General features: G+C 35.8%; 1 protein-coding gene across 2 annotated transcripts in view; it reads right to left on the bottom strand.

Moving 5' to 3' along the window:
* LOC143239052 (gamma-tubulin complex component 4-like) overlaps window positions 1–8262 on the bottom strand; it is a 403661-nt gene that overhangs the window by 189926 nt on the left and 205473 nt on the right. The window lies entirely within an intron of this gene.

Raw genomic sequence — 8262 nt, 5'->3', positions numbered from 1 at the left:
CCCTCCATGTACTCGTCCATCACACAGCCTGTCATTTCTGTACAAATAAAACTGCTGAAAGGTGACTGTATTGGCAGGTTCCAGGAATGTTTCATGTAGGAAAGACATACAGGATGGTAGGAAGCAATCAGTGTTTTGATGCCATCCAGATTAGAACACAAACCTCGACAGTTCCATTGTATCAGGGTGGCCATTTTTATTTATGTGTAGGCAAATTGGGTGGAGAACCCTTCTGTTTATGACCACTTTTTTTTTCTTACTGTCCTTATTCGAGGGAGGTCTGACGACCTCCATGGATCCAGCTCTGGGTCGATTGGGCAGGTCTTTGCTGTTGGAAAGGGATTCCAGTGACAGAGGACATGAACAAATGATTGTTTTGCATCTTGGGGTGGGAGAAAAAGATGTATCTGAAGAAATGCCTGTATTTGGAACCAAAGGATGTGGATCTTGGGGTTTGTTGGAATGTATGTAAGGAACAGAGATAGGTGTTGATTCATCAACTTTTTTTAACCATGGAGGTCAAAAGACTTTTATTTGTTTGGAGAATGATTCTTTTGGAGGAACAGCGAGATCTGTCTGCACTCCCATTGTAGTTGTGGAACAAAGTGCAGCAGCATACATCCGAGATGATGTGGTGGACAGCAATTTTTGAGCCTCAGGATAAGTAATGATATGAATTGTTTTCAAATGCTGCACCTCTTTTCCTTCCAACCATTTAGGGCAAGAACAAAAGTAGGATGGGTGAGAGCCATTGCAATTGATGCAATGATGGTCCATTTCACACTCATAGGCATCATGGTCCTTTGTATTGCAACAAACACACGTCAAGGAACCATGACATCTTTGAGTGACCAAACCACTGACACTGGAAACATTGGAGAGGGTTTGGAATGTATGGCCATTCTCTGCAATTAAGATAACTTGCCTCGATGGTGGCAGGCAGACATGGTGATGTAAATGTGAGAATCAGGACATTGGTCAGCACAATAATTCCAGCTTTGCAAGTAGATATACGCCTCACTGCAGAAACTCCTTGGGTGGAGAAACCAGCGAGAATCTCTGACTCTGGGATATTCTTCCAATCCCTCCTCCTGATGAATTCAAAGTAGAATGAGGTGTAACCTCAATAGGTATATCCCCAATTGCCTTTAAATGCAAGAGGAGTTCACTGTGTTGAGATGTGAATGTTTCCACCAATATGTCACCAGATCGAAGCTTCTTTACTGACTTTGGAGAGCCACCAAGTCCCTTTAGTCCCTTCTGAATAAAAAAGGGAAACATATGCCCAAAAGATTTGTCTCAAAGAGAATGTAATATAAGAAAATGAGGTACATGTGTTACAAATATTGAAGATTGCTGCACAGAATCTTCAAGACATGGTCGTTTATCTATGGACTGTTTTTCACAATTTTATTTGGTGGAGCTACAATAAAAATTGAATATTTTGACACCCACTAACCCCACCCACCATGAAGTTCTACAAGGGAATGCATTAGAATGTCAAAGAAGGACACTGCAGCAACGCCACGGTTTCGTGAGCACTATACCTAACCACCAGCATCAGATACAATGTCCATAACACCTGTTGAGAACATCCATCACTGGTACTTGTTTGTCCTTAACCCAAATGGACCAGCCAATTGACCCAAGGGGGCTACCCCAAGGCCACCCATCTACAGGAATTCAAGGCCAAAGTGGTGTGTTAGGGTTGGACCTCTCAACCGCCAGGATCCTCTCTGCCCCTTCATAGGCTGCCATGTACAGAAAATATATGGATAAATGTTTGGATCCCAGAGGTGGTAAACTGAAAGAACAGAACCTTCCCTGAAAGGTCCCCTCACCAAATACAGGAAACCACACTGAGGGGAGCAATTTAAGTGAAATGAAGAAAAATATTCCTTTTAAAATGAGAATTTTAGACTTTCTTGCCATGAGCTCAATCAGTTTAACAGAGTTCATAACTCTGAATGACCATCAGAGTTTCTATACTATAACTTTTAATACATTTTGTATATCTTAACAAAATCTGAAATGCTTTCAAGAAATATTACAAATTTTTTGTACATATGAAACCAGATTTTTTAGTTATTTTGTAACAGTTGCAAGAAAACTAACTCAATGGAAACAAAGAGTTATACCATGTATTTGTAGATTTGAGAAAGCTTGCGACAATGTGGCACAAGAATTAGTATATAGGTACTTCTAAAAGAAAGGAGTGCCAAAAGAGGCCAATCAGACAAGGGACAGTTACTTACAACAGAGTAACAACAATCATGAAGATGGTATATAGAGAGAAGAGAAGTTTGAAATAAACATGCTGCACCTCAGGTTATCCATTAGCCCTCTGCTGTTCATGATTGTCTTGAGTAAGGAGTGCTGTAAGAGAACCCTGTGGGGACTTATTTACTGATGACCTTGTCCTAACAGCTGAAAGTGAGCAGGAGTTACAAATGCAAGTTAAAGTAGGATAGAAAAGTCTCAAAAGAAGAAATATGGAAATGGATGCCAGAAAAATGGAAGTATTGGTGAAAGGAAGAGGTCAGAAGAAGAAGATTAAGTTCACAGAAGTAAAGGATAGCTACTTCTTGGACTTAGTACTTGAGGAATATAATCCAAAGTGAAGAAGGGAGATGGGAGGAAGCAGCCACACTCATCTGGGACAAATGGTTACCAAAAGGACTGAAAGCCAAAGTGAATAAGACTGTGACTAGACTGGTGCTTTTCTATGAAGCTGAGACATGAACCCTGAATATGAAAGAAGGCTTACTGATAAGAACAGACAGGAGAATGTAGAAATGGCAGTTGAGAGAGTCACTGAAAATGAAGTTAAGGAAATGGCAAGAGTCTGTGAAACAAAGGAAGAAGCAGAAAAGTGAGACTGAGATGATTTAACTATGTGAAGAGAAAAAAAAATTAAGCAATGAGAACAGCATTAGAGCTACTAGAACTTAGTAAGAGAAGACGTGGAAAGTTAGTAAAGCATTACAAAGATAGGTTCAAAGAAGATATGAACAAGAAATGAAATGTAGAAGATGTGGCAATGAATATAGATGAATGGAGTAGGGCAACATGTGAAAAGGACAGCAACCTCTGCTTCAGGAAATAGTCAAAGAACAACACAATATCTATTTATTTATTTTTATCAACCTAATAACCACCATAAAATAAATCTAAATTAGCCTTCTTCTCTCCAAAATGACTGCAAACTATAACATGAAACAACAACTGTTTATCCTAAATAACTTGAAGCTCATAAAATAACACTTATTTTTATACATTTAACTCTGTTGTTTTATTGTATTTTGACCTGTGTCTAACTAATATAATCTTGCCATGCAAGTTGTAAATTCCTCAGTAAATGTATAACTCAAGTTATCATTTTGAATTATGTAACTCATAAGCATACTTTGTGAAGAATTGTAATTATTTTTCATTATCTTACCTAATAAGTTTCTCATTTTTATATTTTGATTACTTTTATAATAATAAGTAAATACATAAAAAATGAGATACATGGTACTTACCTACCTCCTGATATCTTTTCAGTTGAATATCAACAGAAGTTAAGCCTACTTTTTTTTTAAATATATACTAATGGTACTTGTACACGAGATAAATTTTATAAATTAAATAATGCACCCCAAAGCACAATAATAATATGAACAATGCAAACAAAGTCTTATAACTATCATGAACAAAACTGTTCTGTAACTATCATAATGTGTTTGGCTTTTTAACTACAAAACAGGAGCTTTTACAAATTTAGATTAACTGATCAGTGCAAATTCCATGGAAGATATTTTCAAACTGAAGACAAAATGAACAATACTCTACACAGAACACAATGTAATATGTCATTCCACTGATTAAAACCTTGGTTTTATATTGTTTATAAGTAATATAGCCCAAAACGTCAGGCAGAACAACTGGCAATTTGTGAGAAAATGTGACAGATAGGAGTGATACATGGGTCTAATTTTCTTGTTTATATCTCTGTGACTTTTAAAAATATTTACTTATAAAATTAAGAATTTAAAACTTATGTTAAAATTTGGCTTAACTAAGGCTTGATGGCAAAATTATTCACATACAATGACAATAAAGTGGTTTAATTACATTCTGAATGTAACTGATAAAAGGACATGAGATGCACATTCTGATGACCTACCCATAGCAACACGGCTAATATGTGTATGAAATGTTCATTTTAGCACTATCATAGAATATGAATTTTCAACAACATTTCAATAATTATTCATACTTTACACTTAATTTATGAAATCCTGTTGAATTATTTTTAAAGTAGTTCAGTATGACAAAAATGATAATTAAAAATGTCATTTTATACAAAAAAAATATATCAGCCAACTTGCCATTACTGAGGCACACTGCAATTTCCAAAACCTCTGCCAAACATCTGTTAAAAAGGAATAATCTCTACTATGAATTAGAAACATAATAATGACAATGGCCATAGAAGGTTGAAATGTTGTTGTTCGTTCCTCTGCATAAAAAAATTTTTCTCAACCCATACCAGCTGTTTTTACATAAATATAATAAAGTTTTACTTTTAAAAAAGTATAAAAACCCTCAACAGTATTGCAATGAAACAAAACACTCACTTTCTGAAAGCATAAAATCTGCAAAATATATTTTTCATTTTTTTATTTCTCTGATGAGGAGTCATTCGACACTCCCTGCATTTGGGCAACTTTGGAGCTACTTCACAGCATGGCCCATTCTGTAGATATGGCTCCCCTATTCTTTTCAACTGAACAATCAGTGCATTTTCTAATGAGTCAGCTGTCAATTGACCAAGAATATGAATTTGTAGCTTTTAATTTCAACTTAAAAATTTCATTTAACATTAATATTTATTATTTTCACCAACCAACTGTCCCAATATGAAATTACCAAATTTAAAATACAAATTAAAATTTCATAAATTCACAATAAAATCTAGAAAATTATGAGAAAATGATGGGACTTTTAGTTTACACTTATAAATTACCACAAAAATGCCAATTAAAATATTTTAGTAGATCATCAGTACTGAAAAATAAAAATACACTATATTAACAATTCATTGGACACAAATAAATGTTATTAAGATAAGATTAAACCTTTAAAGTGTTTGTGAAAATTGAAAGGTTAGGTTTGGAAAGTAAAACCTATTTAATAGATATAAAGACCCTTAAAGGGTGGTATAACATGGAAAAAGGGTAGTACCCTATAAAAGAAATTTGGAAGAGGTGATACACCTTAAGATAATTTTAGTTCCATATAAATAATGCAAATGCATTAAATAAATTATCTTGTCTTTAATAGATTGTTTAGGCAAAGTATTCATGTTGAGTGTACTCTAAAGGGCAGCAACTGCCTGTTGTAGAAAAAATACAAGTGTAGAGAACAACTTGTCAAATGTCACTCTCTGCACTTTTTGTTTCAACAGACATTTGCCACCCATTCTAGTATACTCATCAAATTATTTTTTTTATTCTTTAGTTGGATATCTATGTAATTGAAAAACAATGTATGTATGTCACTCTACACATGCTATCTCACATGGAAAGTTAACATTTTCCTACACCAAATACGTATTCCCAATAGATACCTCTCTCTCACCAATAGATTTTCTTGACTAATGCTACCCACTATATGTGCAAATTTTTACTCGCCACTAGCCTTAATACTTCCACCTACCCTTACGTGTATTACATGAGAATACACCTACATGCTATCATGCAAATGATCATGCAGCAATGCCCTACCAATAGAGTGTGACCCAACTCCCACTATTAAAATAGCACCCTCTCTCTGTGCAGCTTGTAATCACTAACATTTAGCAAAATACATAACCTACACTGGAAGTAGGAAGATCAGGTGTCCATAGGAAGTAAATTTTCAGTGTAGAGAAATGTTAACTTCTGATGTGATATCTTGTTTCTCCTCAAAATTTCTAGAATCTTATACTGATTTGGCAGGAGAATTCTGTGAGAAGATAATTGCCTTTTAGAAAGTGCCCAAGGGAAAACCATGACGTGTGGGAATAAACCAAAACCCCCATGACAGACTTCACAACTTATGAGCCAGGTATACTCTTGCCCACATGAAAATGTGTCACAATGAGGGCAAAATCAAAGGAGGGTCCCCTCCAAATAATGTGTGCACAACCCATACCAGATCTGGTGGGAACCAACATCTGAGAGAGATGATAGGAAGGTGCACAGCAAAGTGGCATTGGGAAAGTATCATCCAGTCCACAGTAGGAAGAGGGTACCCAGCCAAACATGAGGACTTACAAGGCTGGTACAACTCCAACCATCGCCATATCTGTCAGAAATTAATATCTCAGGAACAGGAAAAAGGAAGGTGCCTCAGTTGGAGGGTTAAAGACATGCTGGAGAAATGCATCATCCAACACCTGATAGCATATAGAATTGTACATCAGGTCCTCAATGTCAGTCACCTACACCATCAGAACACCAGAATACACTCTCAACTGAGTGGGAGTGAGCACACACACAGGAGAAAGCCTCCATGGTCCACCACCCCAGGAGCTGGAACCTGGTAAGTGGCAAGGACTCCCATATTTCAAAAGAAGAAGGGAATAGGGGAAGAGCATACTGGATAGTCTGGAAGAACACTGCACTGGAGACAATGCAATGGGTGACTGTGACACCCTATTTTGAAAAGCAGACCATTGCAGTGACCTACAATACACAGATCATCATGGATGGGCAGCAGTATCCACCTGCTCAACCCATGTCAGTCCATGAGTGTGTGGCCAGGGCAAACATCTTTATGTCTTTATGAAGCAAAATGCCATTAGGAATACCTACAAACAATCTTGCAGGAAAGCCAATTTCAAGGGTGGACATATTTGGCACACATTTTACAGCGCAAATTTTAGAATAAGTATACTCAGTCAGGCAACACTCCTATGGATCAGGATCCATGTATGTGACAAAAGACCCTGCAAAGAAAAGAAAGAGAGTAATTTTTTTTCAACTAAATAGAATTCAAAAAACTGTAACAATCCAAAAGTGCACAGTGAAAAAAAAATAAGTAGACAACTCAGAAAGAGTAAACTTGGTTAATAAAGTAAAAATCCAGTCTAGAAACATGTCTTGCAAATTGAGAAGTGACTGTGGTCTGCACAGAAGAGAGCATACTTGTGAAGATGGTAGGTGTGTCACACTCCAATTGGTTGGAGATTGCTGTATGGTCATTCACATGATAGCATGCAGATGTATCACATAAATACACAAGAAGGTAGGTGAGAGAATCAAGTCTCATGGTGAGTACAAATTTGTACATACAGAAGGCAAATTTAAGTCTAGAAAAGCTCTTTATGAAAAAAGATATATTGAAACCCAATGTTTCTATTGATTAATTGTACAGTGGTACTTTTACATTTGTACAAGTGCAAAAGTGAACAAAATTTAACATACATTGTTCCACATGAGCACAAAACTAATACATTTATAACAGTAACTTTAAAGAGAATTACTTCACAAACATGTAAAGAAACCCAATAAATTAATTCTTTAGCTTTCTATGTATTGTAAATAATGCAGTAATTTTAACCTATAATTTTAAAAATTCACTACTTTATAACATCACTTTATAAAACATTCAGTCAAGAGGAAATCTTCAGATCTTAGTCAAAGATGGTGATTATCCACAATGCAATGTGTTCATACAAAAAAATTCTGTATACAGATATTTTTTTATTTAGTCATTCCATATTTTTATACTTCTGTAAGTCTAAATAAATACAATTCCACATTCTGATTACTGAGCTTTTGTTTCATTTATGTCCAAGTACATAATTCAGCAACATTGTTATTTCAAGACTTTTATCTAATTAAGACATCTACCCTTCTCATACAGGGTGGCCCATAAGTCCCTACCCATCCATATATCTTATCTATCCAGTGTATCTGTGTGCTGTCCCTCATTCTCGCTGCATAATATTATGCGATGCCATGTTCTGTGAGACATTTTTCTCAACATAGCAGGGGTTATTGTTCCAAATGTCACGGTAACAGCTGCCTTCAACTCAATAATAATAGTATTATACCATTGTTTAGACACAACATATGGACGGGGTAGGGACTTACGGGCCACCCTATATATACACATATAGTATTCCACTTGATAATGCTGCACGTGAAAAAAATCTTTAGGCTTTGGCTCACATGACACAGTATTTGCTTTCTATGCAGGAGATCAAGGATTCACTGTCATGTATATAAT

Source organism: Tachypleus tridentatus, chromosome 13 (genome assembly GCF_004210375.1).
Source record: "Tachypleus tridentatus isolate NWPU-2018 chromosome 13, ASM421037v1, whole genome shotgun sequence".
Classification (NCBI taxonomy): Eukaryota; Metazoa; Arthropoda; class Merostomata; order Xiphosura; family Limulidae; genus Tachypleus; species Tachypleus tridentatus.
This window is presented reverse-complemented; position numbering and strand designations above follow the sequence as displayed.